This window comes from Bubalus kerabau, chromosome 6 (assembly GCF_029407905.1).
Source record: "Bubalus kerabau isolate K-KA32 ecotype Philippines breed swamp buffalo chromosome 6, PCC_UOA_SB_1v2, whole genome shotgun sequence".
Lineage (NCBI taxonomy): Eukaryota > Metazoa > Chordata > Mammalia > Artiodactyla > Bovidae > Bubalus > Bubalus kerabau.
The window spans coordinates 119,798,225-119,815,956 of NC_073629.1; the positions used below are offsets into that span (position 1 = coordinate 119,798,225).

General features: G+C 43.5%; 1 pseudogene; it reads right to left on the minus strand.

Moving 5' to 3' along the window:
• Positions 1–10,301: 10,301 nt before the first annotated feature.
• On the minus strand, positions 10,302–14,382 carry LOC129656360 (eukaryotic initiation factor 4A-II-like; annotated as a pseudogene).
• Positions 14,383–17,732: the final 3,350 nt, after the last annotated feature.

Sequence of the window (17,732 nt, forward strand, 5' to 3'; positions counted from 1 at the left end):
TGCAATGGGCTTCTTCCTTTGCTAGTGCTGTTAGTGGACCAGGGGAATGAACGGGAAGGACTGGTCCTAGTAGCTTGAGGACAAAATTCACTTTTTCCTCACTGGGCTACACTCCACCACCTCTTTTACTATCATGAACACTAGCATGGTGACGCTCAGAAGGGACATGTTGATCGTTGTTCGTCCCTTCGTGACTCACCGCTTCTACTGCAGTCAGGATTGTATTCAGGAATGTGAATGGGCACATGGAACACTGATGCTTCCCATAGCAGTCCTAGCTTGGGCAACATTCCAGGACAGCTACTCTGTTACATTCTGGGTGGCAGCAGAGAAAAGGACAAGTCAAACAAAGATCTCGGTGGTAAGGAGCTAGAAATCAATCTGGGATGCCATCATGTCTATCCCTGGTGCATCTCCACCCCTCCTCAGTGGAAGAACCGGGAGGGATGAGTAAGGCGCCTGTGTGGGTAAGCGACAGACTACGTCTGACCAGGGAAAAAAAAGCTTCAATGGAATGTCTGTCTACACCCCCATTTAGAGCAGGGAGGGATGCCTCTGATGGAAAGAAGCCATGGCTGTGGATGCTGCTTTTTTTCTCTCTTACAGATGGGAGCTAGCAGTTCCAAAACCACTCCTTTAAAATGTATTTTAAGAAAAGCTGGGACAAGTTTGATCCCCACAATTTAAAAAGACATACCTGATCTTCTTCTGTGATATTAAATGGGCACAGTATCCTTTGGAAGACAGGGAACACTGGCCGGTTAAAGGGTCTCTCAATTATGATACTGTTTTACAACTAGAAGTACCATATGTGTGGCTCTTTATCTCTCTGCAAGATATTCCAGACTTGGGTCCTAAGGGTACAGATTTGGGTGTGAAACTTTCGGTTCCCTCTAGTCCTCTTACTTTGCCCCTGTATCTGGGGTTCCCAACTGAACAGGCTGAGAATCAGGACACACTTCCAGGAGGGGTTGCCTCAGTCTAGGTAGAAATTAGCACAGTTCCAATTGTGGTCATGACTATTTAGAGGATCCAAAAAGTACATAGAAGTCTTTGTGGGACTAACTTTACTTTATGAGCTTCCTTAGATATAATACATGTCTTAGGACAGATGCTGACTCCTGACTTGAGAGCTCGAGTTCTGAGGGAAGCTACTACTTTTGGAGATGAATGTCTTGAACCTGAGATAAGGGGAAAGAGGGAACATGAAATAGCCCTCCTCCCTACTGGGAGCCAAGCAGTTCCCACGACAGAGCCAGACTGGGACTATAACATGGCTAACTGGGATCAGAATCACTTTGCCAGACATATTCTTGAGGGACTCAAGCAAATACACACTCAGACTTTATGCTAAGTTGGCTGACATAGAGCAGGATGAGAAGGAAACTCCTGGCAAATTCCTAGATAATTATGGGAGGCTCTCTGCAAGTTTACTGATGTTGATCCTGTAACTGCAGAGGAGGAATGATCTTAAAAGATAGATTTCTCACTCAGTTGATTCCAGATACCTGCTGTAAGTTACACAAACAGGCATTCAGACCAAATCAGCCTTTAGAAAAACTGTTGCAGCTGGCTCAGACAGTATATTACAGTAGAGAAATGAGGATAAACGACAACAGACAAGAACCAAAGAAAAGACCCAGGCTCTAGTGATGGCTGTGAGAACTGCTATGAATCAACCTGAAGAGAAAAGTGCCCAGAGGGACCCAGGTGAAAAGGGGCGGACTTGTTATCACTGTGGAGAGGAGGGGCATCTCAAGCGGGATTGCCCTCAGGCATCTAAGCTGCACCTGGCTCCATGTCTGGTCTGCAAAGGACCACGCTGGAGGAGAAACTGCCCTCTGAGGCATAGGCCCCAGGGTCAGACTCTCAGGACAATCAGGACTGAAGGTGCCCATGGTCCCCACACAACCCCCCCCATCCTAACAGCCCGTGAGGAACCCTGGGTATTAATAACTGTGGGGGGCCAATCAGTCAATTTTCTTTTGGACACTGGGGCAAATTTCTCTGTCCTCACTGAAGCCCCTGGCCTGCTTTCCTTCCAATCCACTACCATCATGGGACTATCTGGACAAGCCAAATATTATTTCAGTCATCCTTTAGGCTGCAACTTGGACTCTGTACTATTTTCTCCTGAGTTCCCATTCGTGCTGGAGTCTCCCGCACCCTTTCTGGGGAGGGATACACTGAGCAAGGTCCAGGCCTCCGTTTTCATAAATGTGGAGCCTGCTCCTTTTCTCCCATTAATTGAACAAAATGTAAATCCTAAAGTGTGGGCTGATGGAAAAACTGTGTGTCGAGCACAAAATGCTGTTCCTGTCTTTATCAAGCTCAAAGGCCCTCACCTATTTCCACATCAAAAGCAGTACCCACTGAAAGTTTAAAGAAGGGTTAAAACCCATCACTGAGAATTTAAAGGAGCGGGGGCTATTAATTCCCTGTAACAGTCCATGCAACACTCCTATTTTGGGTATAGAAAAATCAAATGATAAATGGAGACTAGGTTTATGAAAAATAAGATTTATGAATAATCTCATTATCTCATAATAAGATTTATGAATAATAAATGAGGCTGTGGTTCCTTTTCCTCATGTGCCAAAAACAAACGGATTGTTTTGCTCACAGGTCTGGGTGGACACTTTTACTGGGTGGACTGAGGCCTTTCCCTGCTGTAGTGAACAGGCTAAGGAGTTATGCATATTTTGATCCCTGAAATTATTCCCAGGTTCTGGCTGCTGCAGAGCCTCCAGAGTGACAATGGCTCCACCTTAGAGCTGCTGTGAGTCAGCGGGCGTCGAAAGCTTTAGGAATAGAATACTACTTATACTATTACTGGAGACCCAGTCCTCAGGAAAGGTTGAAAATCTAATGACATCATGAAGAGACAGCTGCACAAATTAACCCAAGAGACACAGGAAAATGGGCTTAAAATTCTACCCATAGCTTTAATGAGGGCTCGAGCTGTCCCCCAAAAGGAGGGACTGTTCCCCTTTGAATGTATTTATGGAAGACCCTTCTTATGCACAGACATTGTTATAGACCCTGAAGCCTCAGAATTAACTATGTGACTCAGCTTTCAGCTTTTCAACCTCCTCACCAATTTGCCTCATCAATTGGCTTCCCATGATGTGTTTCTCCACTTCAAAGGAAGGACTTTCTTCAACTCTGTGAATACCAGCAACAATCATATGTGATGCCTTTTCTTGATCTGATTACATCTAACAATCCTAAAATGGACTGATATAACTTAACTAAGGACATAATGTGACTTTTAATTTTAGAATTAAAATTTTATGTTTTAACTTGGTTTAATGACTATTTTGTCTTACATCTGTAACTGTAAAATGGGGTTTGTTTCTAACTGTCTGAAAGCTTTTAAGTTACACATGGCTGTCCAGGTTCCTACAATTGCTGCAGCCTCCCCCAACTATTACTTGGGGCTCCTGGTCAAAGACCCTCGTATGAGGGTTAGCAGAATATGTTGCCTCAACAGTTTAGGGACTATGCTCCTCAACAGCAGGAAGTAGTTATGGAATGAAAACAATGCCTCTTTCCCTTGGAAATATAATTCTCCTAAAAGAAAAGGGGGGAATGAGAGTCAATTCTTAGGCAGGTTGTTAAAGAAGTCCAGGGTCCCTGAGGAGGAGAGAAGGGTCTGGGGTTCTCAAAGAGGAGACAGGGTTCTGGAATTCTCAAGGAGGACGGAAGGCCAAACTTATTTTTTTTCTTCTATATTCCTTAGTAAGGATTATATAACAGCAATGTATCCTTCTTGAGGACAGTTTCTCCTTCCTGAAAACCTGGCTAATCCTGTTATCATAAAATATAAATTATGGGAGTGGGTCTAGTAAGATCTTTACAACCTTAACACATTCTTTTGATTTATTGTAATAACTATAGATCAGTCTTATGGACTCTGTGGGAGAGGGAGAGGGTGGGGAGATTTGGGAGAATGGCATTGAAATATGTATAATATCATGTATGAAACGAGTCACCAGTCCAGGTTCGATGCACGATACTGGATGCTTGGGGCTGGTGCACTGGGACGACCCAGAGGGAGGCTATGGGGAGGGAGGAGGGAGGAGGATTCAGGATGGGGAGCACGGGTATACCTGTGGTGGATTCATTTCGATGTTTGGCAAAACTAATACAATATTGTAAAGTTTAAAAATAAAATTAAATTAAAAAATAAAATAAAACAAAAAGCATACAACTCCCTTTCTTAGACTAGTGAGGGGGGCACTCTCCAACCCCTTCTGATGTCTATGTCAGAAACTTTCTCTGGCCCTTTTCTTACTTTAATAAAACTCTGCTACACAAAGCTCCTGAGTGATCAGGCCTGGTCCCTGGTCCCGAACTTAAATCTTCTTCTTCAGAGATCATGAATCTGACATCATTCACCATAGGCTGTCAATGGCTCAAGAGGTCCTACTGAGCTGAGAGTCTCCAGCATAAGGGTGGATTCCATCTCCTTGTTATTGTTTTGCAGGACATGCTGTCCCTTCTCACGGGGATGGTCCTGAGCTGTGCCATTCCCGCACTGGCTCAGATATCTAATCCTGCACTTCCACCCCTATTTTACTCATTCTTAATTTTAGAAATCATTAAGCACCTGATGCTATCAGGAACTGACCCAGTGATGGTTCTAACTCCAGGCCAGTCCGGGAGCAGATCAGGGACCAGCCCTCACCAGGCTAATGTGGAGCTATGTCTGCCTCTCCTGCAGACCCTGAGAGACAGACCCTATGTCTCTGAGCATTTTTGTCTCTGAGGTAAGACTGTGGTGGCAAACATCAACAGAGCTCTCCACATCCTTGGGAGTCAAAGGGTTCTTTCTTAAAATGTCCAGAAGTTGGACAATTCGTGGAGAGGGGACAGCCCAGCTTCATGGTCTGAGAACAGCAGGACAGAGGCTGGGACACGTTCAGGATGTGAGCAAATCCTCCCTGTCCTTACTCCCATGCCCTTGGCGTGTCGGCACATCCCCTGAAGTGATTGCTTGGAGCCATGGGAGCCACCAACACGGTCACATCTGCCTCAATGTTTGAGTCCTCCTGCTGAGTGCTGCTTCCTGTTCCTGTCACAGCCCAGACCTCCCTTGTCTGCGCTGGACAGGCCTGACCACCACACTCACATGGAACATGGGGACAAGCTGTATGATGGCCAGAGAAAATGCTAGAGGAAATCTATCCCAAATAGAAAGGAGTGTGGAAGGCAGGGGGCACAGAGCTACGGGGCACCTAAGAAGTTGAGGCGATTAGTGAGAGGGTGAGGTCAATCAGCTTTGGAGCAGTTTCATATTTTCTAGAGGTGAGATCTTTGCCATCCTGGAACTGGCTGATTTTGGCGGGAGTGAGCTCCCTGGGAGTCAGGGTGTGCAGTTGGAGCCCTGTTGGTTGGGGGCTCCTTGAAGGAGCGATGACCCCCCCAGCCTGAAGTTCTCTTAGAAGGAGGTCTGAGAAAGTTCACTTTTTCCAACAATAGAAGAGTGGATGACCATGTAGTTTGTCCAGGCTTCCTCTTCTGGCAGACTTGAGTCCAACCCTCACGTGAGAGCAGAGGGGACAGTCTGGCTTGGGACAGGCAGGGTTCACTGTGATATGTGTTTGGAGCTGCTGCTAAGAGCGGAGGTGGTGGTCTGCCCTGTGCTCCATGGCCAACCACCCTGGCCTCCCACCCCTGGCCTGTGCAAGCAGTCACATTCATCATGACCAAGCTTTTCTGTCCAACTCTGCTTACCCCCTGGTCATACGCACAATAGATTCACTGTGACCAGAGGGACTATCTTTTCCCCACCACCCCAGGCTGGCTGTCTGCTCCTGGGGTTCCCAGCTTCCTGTTTCTGTTCTCTGTTTCCCAGGGCTATTTGTCCACCTCAGGAGCCTCGGGTCATCAAAACAGTGACCGTTAGGGTGCCTGGGGGAGCACATGAGGAACAATTTGCATTTTCATCTGGGAAGCCAGTCTCTCAGTTTGCTTTATGGAAACATACTCACACATTCCCTTGGCTGTTGAGATGAGCCAGAGTGGCTGCAGTGCTGGCTTCACTGAATCTGTGAGCTGAGCCTGAGAAATGCCTTAAGGGGTGAATCGGAATAATCCAGTGCTGTCAGAAGCCTCTGCTTGTAATGACTGGGCCCTGAGTGCTTTCCTAGTATATCTAGTTATCATGTGTGTCTGAGGCCCTACAGCAGCAGCAGCATCTAAGACCCGGTCAGAAATGCAAGGTCTCAGGCACTGAATTTAAGATCAAATTTATTCAAGACCCCCTGATTATTTCTACTCTCATTAAAGATAAAATCCACACTTATATAACACCTCCTGATTATTTCCACTCTCATTAAAGTTCAGACCTGTGGCCCTGACTGATCTTGCCCAGTGCAGTGAGAGGTAGGGGGTCGTGTTGTTCGGAGTCCAGGCTCCCAGGACTCACCTGTCAGTGATGCTGCCCACGCCTGCTGAGTGATGACTGCAGCGCTCCTGTGACGTCAGGAGGGGCATGGCTCACCCAGGACCCTGTGCTCCCGGGGAGGACTCCTGACCCAGGTCCGTGCTGATGATAATGACGTGGTGTTGAGGATCCTGCTCCCTCGTTCACCTCTGGCGTCCTGTTCAGGGACATGGGAGTGAGGAGGGGGCAGCAGAGAGCACCTGGGGTACCGGTCAGAGGCCGGCCATGTGCTCCAAGTGCCTGCTGCAGGAAAGTCTTGGGTCTTGGTGTAAGCAGGAGATGCTGCTGCTACTGCTGCTAAGTCGCTTCAGTCCTGTCCAACTCTGTGCGAGCCCATAGACGGCAGCCCACCAGGCTCCTTGGTCCCTGGGATTCTCCAGGCAAGAACACTGGAGTGGGTTGCCATTTCCTTCTCCAATGCGTGAAAGTTAAAAGTGAAAGTGAAGTCGCTCAGTCGTGTCTGACTCTTAGCGACCCCATGGACTGCAGCAGGAGATGAGACTGGCTCAATTCTACCTGTTACCCTCAGCTGGGTAGTATTCATGGCACCTGCATCTTTGGATGACTCTACTCAAAGATACTCTCCACCTGGCACAGCTGGGATTCGAGGTCTCAAGTGGTCAATTAGCATTTACTTGAGCTCTGAGTACGCTGGGACTCCCAACTCCTTGAGTCCCTGAATGATGCAATCCTGTGGCTAACCTTCCTTTGATACATCTCAGCCCAAAACAGGAGGAGCAGGAAGCCTGAAATTCCTCAGGTCCACAGGGTGAGAAGCAACTCAGAGGGACCCAGTGACCCTTTTTGGAAAGGTCTCCTCAGGCTGCAGGTGTGACCTCCTGGCCCACACCACACCATTCTCCTTTGCTTCATCCTGGCGTGTTGGTGTGACAAAGAGTGATGTGCAGGGTTCTGTGTCTGCAGAAGAAGCACAGCCCTCTCTAAGTCATAATATGGCCCTTCCCTCATTGCAGGTTGAGTAAATGTATCTGTTAAGATATTTTAATCCTGCACTGAAAAATCAAAGCCAATTTATAAATGTGATATATGATTATTAGAAAATTATAGGAAGTATGAGAGTAAAATCCTGGAGAAAGTTGTGTTATGAATATGCTAAGGAAAACGAGGCTCTTAAGGCTCAAAAATTATTAGACAAAATAGATTTCAGGGGAAAAGTTTGCTTATAAAGGAATATTTCAAAATAAAAATTTCAATCCACGTGGATTATCAGAAAATTTAAATTTGTATACCACTAAAGAGACTTCCCTGGTGGCTCAGATGGTAAAAGCATCTGCCTACAAAGCAGAGACCTGGGTTCGATTCCTGGGTTGGGAAGATCCCCTGGAGAAGGAAATTGTAACCCACTCCATTATTATTGCCTGGAAAATTCCATGGACAGAGGAGCCTGGTAGGCTACAGTCCACGAGGTTGCAAAGCGTCGACATGACTGAGCAACTTCACTTCGCTTCACTTCACCACTAATGAAGATTTCAAATATATGAATCAAAAACTGACAGAATTAGAAATGTAAACATCAAAATCATGATAGAAATTTATCATACTTCTCTCAGTAATTGATGAAACAAGTCAAAATCTTGTTGTCATGTACTAGACTGATTCAAAATATGAAACATGATATCACAACAAACTGTGGAAAATTCTTAGAGAGATGGGAATTCTTAAAGAGATGCCTCCAAATAAACCTGTATCCAGGTCAAGAAGCAACAGTTAGAACAGGACATGAAACAACAGACTGGTTCCAAATTGGGAAAAGAGTACGTCAAAGCTGTGTATTGTCACCCTGCTTATTTAACTTCTATGCGGAATATATCACGGGAAATGCCAGACTGGATGAATCACAAGCTGGAATCAAGATTGCTGGGAAAACCGGGATAACCTCAAATATGCAGCTGACACCACCACTATGGCAGAAGTTGTAGAGGAATTAAAAAGCCTCTTGATGAAGGTAAAAAGGAGAGTGAAAAAGCTGGCTTAAAGCTCAACAGTCAAAATACAAAGACTATGGCATCTGGTCCTATCACTTCATGGCAAATAGAGGGGGAAACAATGAGAACAGTGACAGATTTTATTTTCTTGGGCTCCAAAATCACTGCAGGTGGTGACTGCAGCCTTGAAGTTGAAAGATGTTTGCTCCTTGGAAGAAAAGCTATGACAAACCTAGACAGCATATTAAAAAGCAGAGACATCACTTTGCTGACAAAGGACCATATAGTCAAAGCTATGGCTTTTCCGGTAGTCATGTACAGGTGTGAGAGTTGGACCATAAAGATAGCTAAGTGCCAAAGAATTGATGCTTTTGAACAGTGGTGTGGAAAAGACCTTTGAGAGTCCCTTGGACTGCTGAAATAGCTGAAAGAAATTAAAGGCAATCTAAAAAATGAAAGATATCCCATGTGCTTGATTTGGAAGAGAAAAAAATTATCCAATGTGATCTAAGCTTCAATGTCACACTTTCAAAATCACAGTTATGTTTTGCAGAAAATGAAAAGTACATTTTAAAATTCATATGGAGTCTCAAGAAAGACAAATAGTCAAAACAATTTTGAAAGCAAAGTTGAAAGTCCCAGACTTTTTAAAGAAATTTATGTATTTTTAATTGAAGGATAATTGCTTTACAATATTGTGTTGGTTTCTGCCATACATTAACATGAATGCCATAAGTCTACACATGTCGCCTCCCTCTTGAACCTCCCTCTCACCCCCCACCCCACCCCATCCCACCCCTCTAGGTTGTTACAGAGCCCAGTTTGAGTTCTGAGTCATATAGCCAATTCCCACTGGCTAACTGTTTTATATGTGGTGATGTATGTGTTCCCATGACACTCTCTCTATTCATCCCACCCCCTCTCTCCTCCTCCTGCCCATGTCCATAAGTCTGTTCTCTATGTCTGCACCTCCATTGCTGCCCTGAAACTAGGTTCATCAGTACCATTTTTTTTTTTTAGATTCCACATATATGCATTAATATACAACACTTGTTTTTCTCCTTCTGACTTACTTCACTCTATATAATACACTCTAGTTTCATCCACCTCATTAGAACGGACTCCAATGTGTTCCTTTTCATGGCTGAGTAATATTCCATTGTGTATATGTACCACAGCTTCCTTATCCATTCATCTGTCCATGGACACCCAGGTTGTTTCCATGGCCTAGCTATTGTAAATAGTGGTTCAATGAGCATTGGGGTAAGTGCATCTTTTTCAAATTTGGTTTTCTCAGGGTATATCCCTAGTAGTTGGATTACTGGACATATGGCAGTTTTGTTTCTAGTTCTTTTTAATTTTCTTTTTAAAAAATACATTTATTTTTAATTGATTGATGCTTGATTTACAATATTGGCTTCATTTCGGCCATACATTAACATTAATTAGCCATAAGTGGGAAGTTGAAGAGGGAGGGGACATGTGTACACGTATTCCCAGATTTTAAAGCAATCTCCATACTGACTTCCTTAGTCACTATATCTATTTACATTTCCCACCAACGGTGCAATAGTCTTCCTATTTCTCCACAGCCTTTCCAGGATTTATTGCTTGTGGATTCTTTGGATAATGGCCATTTTGACTGGTGTGAAGTGATAGCTCATTAGAAAGAAAGATTTTTAAAGATCCTGTCTTTTACACCCAACCCGAACAGTCTCACTCTAAGAAGATAAAGCTAATGACTTTCCTTACAAGAACTCATGACTAATGTCACTTTGCTATGAAAATCTGTTATTTCTGATTCATTATGAGCACTAAGACAAGATTCAAATATTCCCAGAGAAAGAAGCATAATGCACGTTGTGATAGTGAGCACGGCATCCCAAACTATCTCATCCCAGGAATTAAATGATCTCAGCCACATTCATCAGTATTTGCTCCACTGTAGTATTGTAGGGGACTGGAATGCAAAAGTAGGAAGTCAAGAAACACGTGGAGTAACAGGCAAATTTGGCCTTGGAATATGGAATGAAGCAGGGCAAAGACTAATAGAGTTTTGCCAAGAAAATGCACTGGTCATAGCAAACACACTCTTCCAACAATACAAGAGAAGACTCTATACATGGACATCACCAGACGGTCAACACCGAAATCAGATTGATTATATTCTTTGCAGCCAAAGATGGAGAAGCTCTATACAGTCAACAAAAACAAGACCAGGAGCTGACTGTGGCTCAGACCATAAACTCCTTATTGCCAAATTCAGACTTAAATTGAAGAAAGTAGGGAAAACCACTAGGCCATTCAGGTATGACCTAAATCAAATCCCTTATGATTATACAGTGGAAGTGAAAAATAGATTTAAGGGCCTAGATCTGATGGATAGAGTGCCTGATGAACTATGGAATGAGGTTCGTGACATTGTACAGGAGACAGGGATCAAGACCATCCCCATGGAAAAGAAATGCAAAAAAGCAAAATGGCTGTGTGGGGAGGCCTTACAAATAGCTGTGAAAAGAAGAGAAGCGAAAAGCAAAGGAGAAAAGGAAAGATATAAACATCTGAATGCAGAGTTCCAAAGAATAGCAAGAAGAGATAAGAAAGCCTTCTTCAGGGATCAATGCAAAGAAATAGAGGAAAACAAAAGAATGGGGAAAACTAGAGATCTCTTCAAGAAAATCAGAGATACCAAAGAAACATTTCATGGAAAGATGGGCTCGATAAAGGACAGAAATTGTATGGACCTAACAGAAGCAGAAGATATTAAGAAGAGACAGCAAGAATACACAGAAGAACTGTACAAAAAACATCTTCACGACCAAGATATTGACGATGGTGTGATCACTGACCTAGAGCCAGACATCCTGGAATATGAAGTCAAGTGGGCCTTAGAAAGCATCACTATGAACAAAGCTAGTGGAGGTGATAGAATTTCAGTTGAGCTATTTCAAATCCTGAAAGATGATGCTGTGAAAGTGCTGCACTCAATATGCCAGCAAATTTGGAAAACTCAGCAGTGGCCACAGGACTGGAAAAGGTCAGTTTTCATTCCAATCCCAAAGAAAGGCAATGCCAAAGAATGCTCAAACTACCACACAACTGCACTCATCTCACATGCTAGTAAAGTAATGCTCAAAATTCTCGAAGCCAGACTTCAGCAATATGTGAACCGTGAACATCCTGATGTTCAAGCTGGTTTTAGAAAAGGCAGAGGAACCAGAGATCAAATTGCCAACATCCGCTGGATCCTCGAAAAATCAAGAGAGTTCCAGAAAAACATCTATTTCTGCTTTATTGACTATGCCAAAGCCTTTGACTGTGTGGATCACAATAAACTGTGGAAAATTCTGAGAGAGATGGGAATACCAGACCACCTGACCTGCCTCTTGAGAAATCTGTATGCAGGTCAGGAAGCAACAGTTAGAACTGGACATGGGACAACACAGTGGTTCCAAATAGGAAAAGGAGTACGTCAAGGCTGTGTATCATCACCCTGTTTATTTAACTTCTATGCAGAGTACATCATGAGAAACGCTGGACTGGAAGAAACACAAGCTGGAATCAAAATTGCTAGGAGAAATATCAAGAACCTAAGATATGCAGATAACACCACCCCTATGGCAGAAAGTGAAGAGGAACTAAAAAGCCTCTTGATGAAAGTGAAAGAAGCAAGTGAGAACGTTGGCTTAAAGCTCAACATTCAGAAATCGAAGATCATGGCATCTGGTCCCATCACTTCATGGCAAATAGATGGGGAAACAGTGGAGACAGTGTCAGACTTTATTTTTCTGGGCTCCAAAATCACTGCAGATGGTGAGTGCAGCCATGAAATTAAAAGACGCTTACTCCTTGGAAGGAAAGTTATGCCCAACCTAGATAGCATATTCAAAAGCAGAGACATTACTTTGCCAACAAAGGTTCGTCTAGTCAAGGCTATGGTTTTTCCTGTGGTCATGTATGGATGTGACAGTTGGACTGTGAAGAAGGCTGAGCGCCAAAGAATTGATGCTTTTGAACTGTGATGTTGGAGAAGACTCTTGAGAGTCCCTTGAACTGCAAGGAGATCCAACCAGTCCATTCTGAAGGAGATCAGCCCTGGGATTTCTTTGGAAGGAATGATGCTGAAGCTGAAACTCCAGTACTTTGGCCACCTCATGTGAAGAGTTGACTCATTGGAAAAGACTCTGATGCTGGGAGGGATTGGGGGCAGGAGGAGAAGGGGACAACAGAGGATGAGATGGCTGGATGGCATCACTGACTCGATGGATGTGAGTCTGAGTGAACTGTGGGAGTTGGTGATGGACAGGGAGGCCTGGTGTGCTGCAATTCATGGGGTCACAAAGGGTCAGACACCACTGAGAAACTGATCTGATCTGATCTGATAGTATTGTAGAAAGTCTCAAAGTCATAAAGAATCTTCTTGTCTTCTTCAGTAGCAAAGTTTATAGCCCCACTATTCCTCCCAAATAGTCCCCATCTGCCACTTCTGTAAACATCATTTTCATGATTGGTAGGTAGATCATAGTTTATAATCAGTGACCCTTGTTGTATATCAGTCGCACAACCCAGCAAGTCAATAAGAGGTCAGAACACAACTTGATCCTGATTGGAGTCCCCTCATGATTACAACTCTTTCCTTCTGATTTATGTCACCATGCACAGAAGAAACTCTGAAGTCCCTGCCATGCATTTTCTCTGAGTCAGTCTACCTTGTGCCTTGTGTTGAGAAAAATAACAGCCTGTGTAATCGTTAGTGTCTCATGCAAGTCACAAAAGCATGTCCAACTTTCATTTCTCTCTCTCAACATTAATATAAAATTGTTTTATTCCTTCAGTTCAGTCACTCAGTCGCGCCCGACTCTTTGAGACCCCATGAATCCCAGTATGCCAGGCCTCCCTGTCCATCACCAACTCCCGGAGATCACTCAAATTCATGTCCATCAAGTGGTGATGCCATCCAGCCATCTCATCCTCTGTCTCCCCGTTCTCTTCCTGCCACCAATCCCTCGCAGCATAAGGGTCTTTTACAATGAGTCAACTCTTCACATGAGGTGGCCAAAGTATTGGAGTTTCAGCTTCAGCATCAGTCCTTCCAATGAACACCCGGGATGGATCTCCTTTAGGATGGACTGGTTGGATCTTGCAGTCCAAGGGACTCTCAAGAGTCTTCTCCAACACCACAGTTCAAAAGCATCAATTCTTCAGCGCTCAACTTTCTTCACAGTCCAACTCTCACATCCATACATGACTACTAGAGAAACCTTCAAGGGTCAATTATTCCTTTTTCACCAGAATTTGAATTGGGTTTCTCAGGAATTCTGGTCACTTTCAACACAGCTGTTGGCCTTGTGGCAGAAAACAACATCACATGAATATTTGTATTTAATTTTTGGAAAATTTCATAGATTTAATCCTTAAATCCTCAGCCCAGTATTTTATCTGCTTCACCCAGAACAAGCATTTTGACCCGTTTTGGAAAAAGATAATTGTTTAACACATCATAAACTCTCCCACGCATACCAAAAACAACATGTGGTGCTTTGGCCTGCAGTTTTGCATTTTATTTAGAACATTGGCTACACCAATGCAGACATGACAAGTTGCTCCCACGTACTCTCTAAGTGCCAGAATTACTTTTTGTATCTGTCAAGCCAGTTCTCTGGCAGGGGCCAATAGTGTGCTTGGGTCTCCTGGAACTCAGTCTCCAACCATTGAGCAAATGTAGCTGTCTTGCCAGTACCTGACTGAGCTTGATAATCACATCATACTCCTTAATACATGGAAGAATAGCTCTCTGCTGAATAACTGATGATTTCTCAAAACCATAAGCATACGTGCCCCAAAGAAGAGATTCCTTTAAGTTCATATTATCGATGTGATCAACAGCCTCATTCCAGTTGCTCTCGATGACACCAGTGGGTCCACTCCCTCTGGGTCATGGTCACCATGTTCTCTCTTGTTATGATCTATGGAACTGCCAGGCATGATCTGAAGAGCCACTCAGCACCCAACTGAAAGGCCCTCAGACTTCTTACTTTGGAAACATATTACAAATCTACAGTAATCAGAACAGAATAGTATTGGCACAAATGCAGACCATAGAGCAATGGAGCAGAATACAGAGCTCAGAAATGAAGCATCATCAATTTAGTCAAATGGTCAACAAGTGTGCCAAGATGACTCACAGGGAAAGACAGCCCCTTCAACAAACATCATTGGAAAACTGGCTGCTTATGTGAAAAAGCATAATGTGGGCCATTACTTTGATTCATGAACAAAAACTAACTTAATATGGATTAAAAACCTAAATGTATGACCTAAGTCTCTTAAACTCCTGGAAGAGAACATCTGAGAAAAACTCAGTAACCTTAAATTTAACAATGATTTGTTGGATATGACACCAAGAGCATATGAAAAAAAAAAAAAGGGAAAATAGACACATGTGACCACATCAAACTAAAAATGTGTGCATTAAAGACTTAGATAGCAGTATGGAAAGGCAACCTGTGATCTGGAAGAAAATGTTTAAAATGTTATGTCTGATAAGAGGATTATATTCAGAATACATAAGAAATAACTACAATTAAATGAACCAATAGCCTAAATTAAAATGTTCATGTTACTTAAAGATATTTCTCTAGAGATAACCTACAAATTACCAACAAACATATAAGAAAATGCTCAAAATCAATAATCATTAGGAAAATACTAAAAAAACAACAAAGAGATTATACCTCACAATCATTATAATGGCTGACATGAAAGAGAAAGGAAAAGAACATATACTGACTATTATGTGGAGAAATTGCAACAATTTTGCACTTTTGGTAGGCATAAAAATGGTACAGTCACTATGAAAAGTAGTATAGGGTTCTTCCTAAAATTAAAAAAGAATTCCAATATTATGCAATCAGATATCTGGGTATATAGTAAAAAATAAGATAAAGAACAAAACAGCAGTCTTTCTAAGAGATATTTGCATGCCAAAAGGTGGAGGCAACTCAAGTGTCCCTTGGTGGGTGAAGACATAAACAAAAAGTTGCATACACATGTGATGGAATACTATTCAGCCTTAAAGAGGATAGAAATCCTGTCACATGCAGCAACATGGGTAAATCTTAAGGAGACTATGCTAAGTGTAACAACCAGATGCCAAAAGACCAATGCTTTACATGTTACTTACCTGGGGCATCTGAAGAAGTCACATTCTTAGAGACAGAAAGAAGAATGGTGGCTGCCAGTGGTGGAGGTAAGAAGGAAACAGGGAGTTGTTATTTAGGGGGATGGAGTTCCAGGTTTGCAAAATGAAAAGTTCTGGAGATCTGATACACACAAACTGAATATGCCAGACACTACTGAACTCTACAGTTGGGAAGATGCCCTGGAGGAGGAAATGGCAACCCAGTCCAGAATTCTTGCATGGGAAATTCCATGGACATAGGAGCCTGTCGAGCTACAGTCCATGGGGTTGCAAAAGTGTCAGACAGACTTAGCAACTAAGCAACAACACATGACTTAGTGACTAAACAATAGGACTGAACTACACTCAAAATACAACAAAAGTTATTATTATTATTATTATTTTGCTTTTAAAAGGTAGAAACTTCTAAAGTTCACCAAAATATCAGCATCAAAACTACAATATGGTCTTGAAATGTAATGTGTTTATTGTCCACTTAAGCACAATAAAGAAACTAGCTGTATCATGTATATTTTGGAATTCAGTGACTAACTAACACTGAACTCAACTTATACTCTGGTGTTAGGTGTGAACTGAGAATCTAGTGTGTGCCAGTAGCTGGCAAAGCATAATATGGGGTGAACAACCAAGTAAACAACTTCTAACATTGTATAGAGATATTCACTGCAATCTGAAATATAGTTTTACGGAGAGGTAAAGTCAACCTGTAGGGTTTTAAAAATAATTCTCTTCCAGACTATAGAGCAATTTCCATTCTGTCTAATACTGGATTCAATTTTCCTGATTTATTTGAAAGTGAAAATTAATGTTCTACTGAGAACCATAGATTCCTTACTGCTTGTACCATTAAAATTTACATAATGATGAGAACTCTACACTTGCGTACAAAAGATTGGGATTTTTCTTTTCCTTTAGAAATTTAGAGTAAGATATTCCTTGAAATGGCAAAAATAAAATGAGGGAGAGAAGGAGAATGGAAGGAAGGAAGGAAGGGGAGGAAATGAGGAGGAGGCGGAGAAAAAAGAGGAAGAAAGGAATGCAGGGAAAGAGAACAGTATCGCAGCATGGCACTATAAGAAGGCATGTTATTTTGGGAAAATTCTTCAAAGAATAAAGGTCATCAGAAGAATACAGTAATCTACAGCAGAATTAGAACTGATTTTGGAGCCCAAAGATGAGACAATACTATCAGAGTCCAGCAGAGACATTGGAGTAGGTTCCTATTGAGGAATGGTGAGCAGAAATCTAATGACTTGGGTTTTGGCTGCTTGCCAGAGTCTCCTGAGCAGAGACAGCAGGGAGATGGAGAGCTGCGATCAGAGAGGAGGGCACATCCCTACTGGCCCTACAGGGAAGAGACTAGCCCTGTGTCCACAGGACCACCTCCTGAGAGTGACCATGGGACTGGATGACCCTACCCAGGAGACACCATAGGGATCTGAGTGCAGACTGTGTGTTGGGTCCATGGAGCAGGGGCCTGGAGCTCTGAATGGGGAGGTCAAGGCAGACGATCCAGCTGCCCCAGGGAGTGTGGGACAGAGGGCCAGGGAGCTGTGCTTCTGCCAGGAAACTGCCCCTTCTCTCTTCACCCCCTGCTCTCTGCAGCAGCACCAGGACCTCCATCCTTATTCAGAGATGTCTGTGCTGACAAGACCCCATTTCTTAGGGTCACAAGTAGTCAGGACAGTGTCACCTGTCAGGTTGGATGGTGAACTTTGGGTATCAGACATCCATGTTGACACTCTGGGGCTCCCAGCTGCTGTCTGAGGGGAGAAACCCAGGACAGGGAGCACTAGGAGCCTCTGAAGCAGGAGCGCAGGTGCTTCTGTTGCCTTGTTGGGTGGCAGCATCAGTGAACAGAAGGGGGAGGGGAAGAACAGCCCTGCTCAGGATTGAGGGGAAGCATGGTCTTCCAAACCCCCCTAATTGGCTGTGGTGACCCAGGCTATCACCAAGGAAGGGGCCGGGCTTAGTGTCCTAGAACTCCCTACTAGGTGGTCCAAAGGGGATCACTGAGCACATAAATACATGGACTCAACAATGAAATGAAGGGAAAAACATCAGAGTTTGTCTAGTTTCATACCTTCACTGGAGAGCAAGGAGATCCAACCAGTCCATCCTAAAGGAAATCAAC